Source organism: Ammospiza nelsoni, chromosome 10, assembly GCF_027579445.1.
Source record: "Ammospiza nelsoni isolate bAmmNel1 chromosome 10, bAmmNel1.pri, whole genome shotgun sequence".
NCBI lineage: Eukaryota > Metazoa > Chordata > Aves > Passeriformes > Passerellidae > Ammospiza > Ammospiza nelsoni.
The window spans coordinates 19,943,706-19,953,988 of NC_080642.1; positions in this window are offsets into that span (position 1 = coordinate 19,943,706).

Here is a 10,283-nt window from a genome sequence, read left to right on the forward strand (position 1 = left end):
CAGGAGCTGGTACTACTACCTGGTGTTAGGTTACTGTGTTTGGAGACGCGGGTTTTCCCGTGGATCTCTATATAAAACCTGTCCCCTCCCAATCTCCTGCCCCTTTTCTGTTCCTGAGCCCCTTCCAGAGCACAGACAGCTGATATGCCCCTGTGCTCGCCTGCAAATCCAGCCCTAAGCAGCTCCTCAGCATGTCCAGAAATAGCTTGTGGCCGCAGGGAACCTGCATCCATCCAGCTCTGCTGGTGCCCCGTGGTACAGTGCTGAGCCCCCTGTGCCCTCTGGATGGTGCCACAGCTTTCTTGCCAAGACAGGGGCACCAGGGATGGGATGTGCCTCCAACCCCAGCAATGTGGCCAGGGTCCTGTGCCAGGATGGATGACAATGTTGTTGGGGCCCAGGATTTGCTCTTTATCTCATGCATTAGAGGAATTTTTGTTTCAGGGGTGCCCTAAATTTTGTTTCAGTGTTAGCTCTGGCTGTGAGGAGCTGGCTGGAGGTGGTTAAACCTGGTGAGAAGGAGGAGGATGAGGAGGAAGGAGGGCCAGATGCACGCTGAGCCATGCTGGACTCTGCCAAGCAGATTTCCAAGCCATCTGGGGCTTGCCCATCTCCATTTCAGGTCCCTGAGATTTATGGCTGGAGTGACTTTCTAATCACAGTTTCACCATCTGCCTGTTGGCCTTTAGCACCCCCCTGTCACCTGTCACTGAGCCCCACAGCTCCTGCCTGGGCTGGAGCACCCTTTCCTCCCCGGCTGCTCACCTGGGGTGTTCCTGGTGGCCCTTCTCCCTCACATCCCAGCTGGGATAGTCTGCTCTCCTGAGCTATTCATTGTCACAGCTGAATCCTGTTCCTGTGGCCCTTCTCCCTCACATCCCAGCTGGGATAGTCTGCTCTCCTGAGCTACTCATTGGCACAGCTGAATGATAAACCTGGTGTCACCCAGGTCCTGCACCAAAATCTGCTCCAACCCTCTTCACTCTGCTCCTGCCTCCCATCTGCAGGGATTTCCCTGGGTGTCCTGGCCTTGTTGCTCCTCCAGGTCTGCTCTTCTCATTCCTCTCCAGCCTGGTGATGTGATGGCTCACATCTGGGGATGTTGGCAAGAGCCAGCTCCAGTTCCCAGGCCATGCTGGGACCTGAGCTGACCTTGCTGTGGACTCTCTGGTGGTACCAGCTGAGGAGCTCAGATGCTCCTTCCCTGGCAGCTCTGAGCTGGAGCCTCCACAGCTGAACATGTGGTGGTGGTTGCTGCTTTGGGGGCTGCTGGCTCTGCCCTTCCTGCCAGGCTGTACAAACCACTCCAGCCTCATTTTCTCTCTCTCAGTGATGAGGTGCCCAGGGCCTGAGCACACCCTGCTTCCCTCCTGCATGCCCATGTCCTGCCACAGGGTGTTTCCAGCACACTGAAAGCATCTCCAGGGAGCTCCTGCTTTCCTAGAAATGCCAGTCTACAGGGTGGTTGGGTTTGAAAGGCTCTTTAGCATTTTCCTTTCTCCTGTTTTATCCTCTCTTTTTTCCTGGAGAGGAGAAAGGGAAGGTTTCTGATGGTGATTGTGGCATGTACCATGAGGAAGGCAGAGGCTGTGCCTGAGGTGGGTGCTGCTGCCTCCCATGCAGCAGTGAGCCCTCCTGCTCCATAAGTTTTCCAAGGAAAACAGTAACCTCCTCATTGGCCTGAGATAAAAACATGACCAGCAACATCTGTCCATGGGCCAGGATATTTTTGAAGCTAAAAATATCTACATTTTGAGAAGGGAAAGGAGAAAACCTTTTACGCCATGTTCATTTTCAAACAAAGGCAGCTCATTGGATTTGCTGCAGGATTTCAAACGCTCACCGAGGTCCCAGGGAGAAGAATTAATGGCCAGAAAGCAAAAGCTGCTCTCAGAGTGCCATGATTACAGTATTTACCTCATGGCTGGTGTTTCTCTGGGGGGGGATCTGGAGGAGAGAGGAAATGCATGAATGTAGAGCAAGAATTAGGTTATTTGAATCCCATTGGGTGGAAAAGGAAATTGCAGGCTGTGTTCCTGGGAAAGGGTTGTGACTCTTGTGCAGGTGTTTTGATTTCACAAAGGCCTGTAAAGGCTCTAGCAGAAGGTGTGTTGGGAAGATATTCCACCTCTGCTTGTCAAAGGGAGATTGCTGGGAATCTTGGTCCTGCCAGGGCCATGGGTGAGGCTGTCCAAATGTTTTTCCAAGTGTTGTAGATGCCTGCATTGGAGTAAGTGCTGGGGCTGCCCTTCTCCTTGGTAGGTGACCTGCTCTGGCTGTCCACCTTGGGGCACATGTTACACCCTGGTGTTTCAGGGCCTTTTCCACTGTCTGGAGAGAAAGCCTGGGCCTGTAACCCCATTGGAGGCAACACCAAAGTCATCTAAAGGTGAACTCCCCTTCATGTGATTTGGAACTAACATATCCTGATGACCCCTTTGATTGATGGCTGATACCCATTATTTGAAACTTTTGCCTTTCATTTGGCATTCCTTGTGTCACAGCAAAGTGTCCCTGCTTTTGCCAGCTGTGCTGTCCATGAAGCAGCTCCAGAGCTACCTCTGAGCCTTTCTGCAGGAGTTGTTCCCTGTTGCTGCTCCTCCTTCTCTGAGCCCTGCAAGCTCTGCTGTGTCCCATTTGAGATGGGAGACCAAGGTCAGCCATGGTCCACGTGCAGGTGTGTCTGTGGTTCCTGTCCTGGTCTCTGCCCAAGCCATCCCAGCCTCAGGCTGGCTTTGTTCACCACCCAGGAGCTGGCTGCTTTCACTGCACTTTCCACCCAGACTCCCAAGATCCCTCTCCTCCTCAGAATGTCTCATTCTGAGCTCATTATCATGTGTGTGTTTGCAGATATATTTGAAGTCTGGGGTTTGTTGTTTTTTTTTTTTAACCAGCCATTACTTTGCATTTGCAGACATTGAATCTCAGCTCCTGTTTCCTTTCCCAACTGCAAATGCACTCTGGAAGGCTGGGCACATCCATGGAGGATAACACATTACAGCTGCAGTCTGGTGAGTTTTAATCTGCTCTCCTGGCCTCCCTGTCCTTTCTCCCTCCCTGCCCTTACTCTCCTGCTGGTGTTTTCCAAGCCAGGCTGCTCAGATGCCTCATTCTGCAGTTCTGCTGTGTCAGCAGCTGTGCTTTATGATTTAAGACGGCAGCAGAACTTTCCACTGAGCTGTAAGCCCGTGTATTCAGTTTCCCGGTATCCACACAAGCTAGCTGATGGCAGGGGCAGCCCTGCCAGGGAGGTCAAGGACGTGTTTAGATGTCAGGGAGACAATGAGGGCTGGAGTGGATGCTGTGAGCCCTGGGAGGCTCAGCAGAGGTGATGCTTTGGAGGGGAATTCTGCCTCCTGTGGGGAAATACCTGCCCGCAGGTGGGCGAGCCTCTGGCAGACGGTCTGCATTCTGAGAGGGATTGCTGGGGATAAAAGACAAGCCTGGCTGCTCCCTGGCTCACAGCACTCCTTCCATGAGGAGCCTGGGGACACCCAGCCTGCAGAGAGCTGTGGGAACAGCTGTGTGAGCAGCGGGGTGTGCTCGGGGTGTGTCGCAGCTCAGTGCTCTAAGGGAGAGCTGCAGATATTTCCGCTGGTAATTTCCACTCTCCCTTCCTTCAGTGACAAAAGACATTGCTGTGACCACTGCTGCTTTGTTCCTCCAAGAACAAGCTGTGGAAGCAGCTGGGGATTCAGCAGGTGTTTTGCTACGGCTTCTTAAAAACCAAAAAATGCCACAAGGATGTCCTGGGGCAGAGACTGCAGGAGGGGCCGGGTGCCCCCGGGTGGCACTGGCAGAGGGGAACTGCTCCTGCCCTGGCTGCTTTGGGCACCAGAGGCTGCCAGGCTCTCCAGAGCTCTCCTGCCCTGCCTGTCTGAGCATGGATCATTGACCTAAGCTGCTGCTTGGCCTGGGTTTGCTGCTGGCATTTCTGCACGAGGAGAGTGGTCCTGGCCAGGCTGCATGCAGTCATTAGACATTAATCCTTGTATAATCTTCAAAAAATTAATCCTTTGAAGGCAGTGGGGGCCTGTGGGACCCTGCAGAGGGTTTGGGGTTCTTTTGTTAAGGTGTCCTGATAATTTGCATTATTCATTAGCAGTGCCCTTGGGGATGTTCTTTATTGTTAAACACTCCCCACAAAGTTGCCCCCTGACACCAAATGCATCAAGATGGGCAGAGGAAAACACATAGGAAAAGAAATGAAGGGGGAGAGGAAAATACACTCTGTTTCCTTTTACCAGCATTAAAGGTGAAGGAGGTTTCTCCCCCAGAGCAGATTCTTCCTCCAAAATTCTGGCTCTTATACTGTGCAAGACTGGGGGAGATTGTATAGCTGTTCTTTCAAAGAATCCCCCAGAATACCCAAGCAGGGTTTTTTTTTTTTTTTTTTCCCTAGAAGGCTATTTCTGGTTTATTCAGGAGGGAGTTTTGCCCCTTCTAATTAAACAAGCAGCATGGCATATCCTGGGAGATGCAGAAAATACTTTTCCTGCATTTTATCAACATCTCTCTGCTGCAGGGATGAGCAGAGCCCTTCTTGGTGACCCAGTGGACAGAGGAGTTATCTCAACTGTCCAGCCAGCCTGGTGTTCTGTAATACAATGGCAAAGGTAAATGGAAGGCAAGTTTGGAAGAAATACCTGGAGCTCAGTGTGAGTCATGGTGTTGGAAGGGAAGTGGACACAGTCGGAATCAACTCTTCTGGAGTGACAGGGAGCCTGCTGAACCTGCAAATCTTCCCTCCTGAGACACCCTGTGAGTGGGGCTGCTGTTCCTTGGGAGGACAGGCTTCCTGTTGGGTTTACCGGGGCTAAAGCTGAAGGATCTGAGTGGTCATTTGGGGCAAGGTCATGGAACAGCCCTCACTGGGGTTATTAACAACCCAAGGTGCCAGGATGCTGTGGAGGGAGCTGGATGCTCTCATGGTCGTCTTGGACACCTGAGCTGTTGGATGAGCTGAGGACACAATGCTGGCAACAGAAACAAGTTCACCACTGCCTTGGAGAAGTGTAGAGGTAACTGGCTCTTGTTTTTGAGAAGCTCTATCCAGATTTGCTGCACTGTCAGGAGTAGGAGTTGAACAGTTGGAATTTACTGCAAGGCTTCTGTTGGAAGAAGTACCCCTGGTGTTTCTTTGGGCAGCCCTCTGAGCTATGGCTACCAAAACACCATCTCAGGTGCTCTTGAGTGGAGACTGGTGCTTGTCTGGGTGGGATGAGGGGTGACAATGCCAAAAGGAGACACATATTTAATTCACGGTGAATCAAGCTGGGTTTTGCTGCCTTTAGGCATCCTTGGACCTGGAACCCTGCTGATTCTGTGTGTCCTCAGGACTGGAGTGACATGAAGGAGTCTGTTGTGTCCCTCAAAACATGTGAAGCTGGCTGGCAGGAAGAAGGTGTCCCCAGGGGAGGCTGGACTATTTCTTCTGCACATAAACTCATTTCTTTTGGCTAAGGCCCTGCAGGTATGGATGAAATCCTCATTTTCTGCATCTCCTGCCTTCCTTGAGGGCCACACCTTCTCTCAGGTTGGCAGTTGCTGCCATTCCCACCCAAAATCCCAACACCACAGTGGTGTCCTGTACTCCTGCTGCCCTGCCATGGGGATGCTGGGGTGTTTGATATGAGCTGGAGTATGAAACACCCACCAGATTGTGGGAGAAGCCCAAAACACCAAATCATTTTGTACCAGCCAAACCTTCCAAAAATTCTTTTACCAGGTACCTTCCAAAAAAACCTGCCAAAAATACCTTTGCCAGGAATTTTGCCACCAGCTGGGCAGAGTCATTTGGCTCCTTCCACAGGTCAGAGGCCCTGGGTGTGTGATGTGCTGCTCCTCCAGCAGTCTGGGAGTGCATCAAGAGGAATCAGAGCCCCTCTCAGTTCCCTCTGCCCTTCCAAAAGTGCAGGGAAGATGAACCTGGCAGCTTGCTGTTCCAACATGGACATTGCACCCAGCTGGGATCAGCATCCCAGAGTTGCCATGGAGATGCCTGATGGGCATCTCTAACTTTTCAGGAACCTGACAGGATGCCAGGGCATCCTAAGCAACATCAACAATGCTGAAATACATTCCTTCTGCTCCAGGAGGCCCAAAAGCAGTCAGGGAAGGCTTCTCCCCTTGGGAGGGAATGAGCTCACCTGGGGAGCTGGGCTGCCTGTCTTCTCCAGTCACTGCTCCCATCTCCATGTGAACTGTTGGAAGAGGAGAAAATATTATTGGACTCTTTTCTGGACCAGCTGCCCAGAAACCCCATTATGCTTTTTGCTCTGAAGCTGAGTGCTGAAGGGCACAGCAGGTCTGTGCTGTGATGTGCACTGTGCTCTGTGTGGAGAAAGGGAAAGTTGTTTTCATAAAGAAATGGGAGGAAAAGAGGAGGAAAGCACAGTCAGCAGCACAGCACAATGGCCTGAGTACCAGAGCCACGCCCAAAGGGTTAAAGCAGCCCAGGAAGCCTAAGGGGATCCCTCAGGATGCCTCCTGAGCATCTCCAGTAATGAGTTTTACTCCTGTACTTCCATTATCATCATCCCATTGTTCCCCTCAGCTCTGCAGCACATTATTCCTGTCATTGAGGCGGCTGCAAGGACAGTGCTGTTCCCTCAGCATTCCTCTTGGAAACATGATGGGCTCAGCCTCAGGGCAGGAGTGTGCCTTGGCTGTCACTCCAGGAGTGATGCTCTGCTTTGCCTCCCTCTCCCTGGCCCCTTCAGATTGCCCACAGAAGTCCCAGGTTTGCCACAGTGCCCAGCACAGCCTGGCATTTGGTTCTTTTCTGTCTTTCCAGAAATATTTTATAACTTCATGGAACTGGTTGCCCAGAGAGACTGTGGCTGTCCCACCCCTGGAAGTGTCCAAAGCCAGGTTGGACAGTAGTCTGGTGGAAGGTGTCCCTGCCCACAGGACCACAAGCCTTGCCCTGATTCTGTGAACATTCATTAGTTCCCTGGAAGCTGGGGAGCTGGGCTGGTGCCAGTGGCAATCTGGTATTGCATCCACCATACAGCACCACTTGGAGTTTATTCTTCCTGATTGGTAGAATTGGAGAAAGCTCTTTTTGTTTTTCCCAAGATCCCCCAAAAGTGGAAAAGCAGAAGAGGTAAGGCCATGTCCTCCATGAACCCTAAGGTGCTGTACTTAAGGTCACATTTTTAAGTACCAGTGTCACCTGGTGTGTCACTCCAGTGCTGGTCTCACCACTGACTTACTGAGGTCGCTGGCTTTGTCGTCATCCTCACTGGCACAGCCTGGGCAGAGCCTGCAAGGAAAACATGGCTGTCACTTCTCAGGGCTTGAGAGACCAAGCTGCAGACCTGCAAGGGAGTGGTGCTCCCTCAAACCTGTGTTTTGCTTCCTCCACTGGATAACACAAGGGGGGCAAGGGAACATCCCTTGGTGACATGAACATGGCAGCTGCTTCTTCCTCCTCCCTGCCCATGGTCAGGGTTGTGTTTGGAGCTGGTGCCTTTGGGCTGAGGGCATGTCTTGCTCCCCTGATCTATGTCCTTTTCTGCTCTAGGCTTATTCAAGACCCAACCCCAAAGAGCCAAGGAAGTGAGGAGCAGTCTTCATTCAGTGAGGAAATATCCTGGAGAGGCAAAGCATCTTTACCACTCTAAGCAACCATAATAAAGGTAAGAGAAGAGCTCCTGGAAGTTAGGTGTGGGGGTTGTGCTTGGTGTGTTTGGACACCCAGCAGAGCCTGGAGTTGTGTGGATGCTGGTGCCAGCCCAGCTCGTCTCCAAAGAACCCTGCAGCCCTTCCCTTCGGTGATCAAATGCCAGAGCATTCACAGTGCTGGGGGCAAACCCAGGCCCCAGCTCTTCGCTCTTTCCATCGGTGCCGCTGGGTCAGATGACAGCCCCTCCCACCGCCACCCTCGGAGCATTGTTGTTGTTATTTATTTGTGTCGTGGCAGTGCCTGGGAACATCCCCGGGGCAGGGAGCCTTTCCCGCTAGTGCAGGTCAGGACATGCAGAGCCAAAGCGGTAAATGCTGAGTGTCACTGCAGTGACACCCTGTCCTCAGCCGTGCCAGCATGGAGGCAGCACACAGCCAGCACCCTGCCTGCCTTCTGGTTGGTTTGGTGACCCAAAATGGCAGAATCACAGAATCCTTTAGGTTGGAAGAGACCTTCAGGATCATCTAGTCCAACCTCTGCCTCATCCCCACCTTGCCAACCAGACCAGAGCACTGAGTGCCACCTTCGGTCATCCCTCAAACACCTCCAGGGATGGTGACTCCACCACCATCCCACGACAGTGGAACTGGCAGTTCCTTGGGACCGTGTTGTGGAGCAACATGGAGCTCTGGTGGCACCATGGTCCTGCTGTCCCTGACTGCAGGGGCCTCTCGGCAAAGCAGAGCTGTACACACAGGTTTGGTAAAAGCAGCAGGTCTCCAATTTAGCAGGAATTGGCTCCCTGGGTTTTGCTTCTTGACCTCAGCTGTCCTAATTATCTGGCTCCCCTAACAGTGTTTTTCAACTGTACAGAGATGAGCCAAGGACACATGAACGAAACATGATCCAGGAAGATTCCCCGAGTGCCAGGAAGTTGGAGCGCGGCTGCCTCTGCTCTTTATGGCCGTGCTCTGCTCGGGGCTCCTGGAGCAGAGTTTGGAGCTGTTTGGCTCTCACGTGCTCAGGGCCATGTTGGTGCTGCAGTAACTCCCTGGGGCACCCCGATGCACCCCTGAGCCCCCTCTCTGCCCTGCCATGGGGGCTCTCATGCCATTGCCCAGAGTGACCCCTGCTCTTGGCCAGAACCCTCCCAGTTTGCTGGTGAGGGTGCAAAGCCCCCGATGGGGAGGGCAGGGAAGCACCAAGTGATGCATGCAGCCAATACCTGCACATGGCTTCTCTCCCTGCAGCCCGGCTGCAGCATCTGACTCCAGCCCCCTGTCCCCAGCCTGTGGGGTGGTGGCCAGGCACAGGACCTGCTTCCTGCCATTGCCACCCCTTCCCTGCTCTCCCTGCAGCCCAGGACACGGGTCCTGCTGCGCCCCTTCTGCTCCTTGTGCCCTTGTCCGAGGAGCAAACGGGGCAGCAGATCCTTCCTGGGAGCTCTGGGGCAGCAGGAGGAACCTGCACAATGACAGCCACTGCACGTAGGCCATTACTGGGTGATCGTGGCTTTTGAGGATTTGCCTGAATTGCGGCGGTCCCTCTGCCATCCAGCTTTACTTAAGGGTGTTTCGCTCGCCAAATTCCGCCCGCGGCTACCCGAGTCTGCCGCTCACACCGGAGCGGGATCAGGATGCTCCACAGCAGATGGTGGTGCTGGGAGGGGCGCTGTGATTTTGGCGGCCGTTCCGTGCTGACCCCTGCCACTCCAGCAGCTGCTCCGGCTTTGCCCCGGTGGCCGGTGTCCTGCCCGGCCCGCGAGAGGCCCAGGTGGCCTCGGTGAGCACCACGTGAGGCGGTGAGGAGCCGGGGGCTGGCGGCGGCCGCGGGCCAAGCGCCTCTGACCATCTGCTCCGTGCCGTGCCGTGCCAGGCTGGCGGCTGAGCCGGGAGCGGCCGTGCCACGGGGCGCGGGCAGCGCCGTAACCGGAGCCGCAGGGCTCGCAGGGGAGCTGACTGCGGCTTTTCGGCTCTGCCTCGTGTATATTTATCTGTACGTGCAAACAGAGCCGCCCGCTGAGCTGAGCCCATGTCCCTTGTCCCCGTGCCCGCGGCTCCATCGGCCCCGGGGCTGTGCGGAGCGGCCGGCAGGGCAGCGAGGAGGGGAGTGGGGGCTGCTGAACGTGGGCAGCGGATTTGGGGGCGCTCTGTGCCTCTTTGCAGCCCAGACAGGCGGGGTTGGGGGTCTCTGCCTGCTCGTGGCAGCAGGTGATGCCAAAGGCCAGGAGCAATGAGGTGCCTTGGGATGATGGTATGGATGGGGGAGAGCAGGAGCGAGTGCCTCGGTCAGAAACGGGACTTTTATCTCAGGTACACACCTTGGCAACGCAGAGGAAAAGCAGGAGAGGGCTTTTTTCAGCACTATAGAGCAGCTGACAAACACCTGACTCTACATTTTTCATTTGAGCCAACCAAACGAATGCAGCCCAAGGCATGGCTTTCTCTGAGCTGGGGTTTGGTTTTTCAGGGGAGTGTGTTATCAAAGGCAGAAATGTGTTAAGAGGATTGAATGAGGACTGCTGGGGTATTGTGTGCCCACGGACATGGCACAGCATGGGGCTGTGCTTTAGGACCTCAGAATTGGGGAATTTTCTAATATTGTCTTTGAATTGCAGTCCTTGGCTTTCCTTGTAACCCATAAAATGCATAAG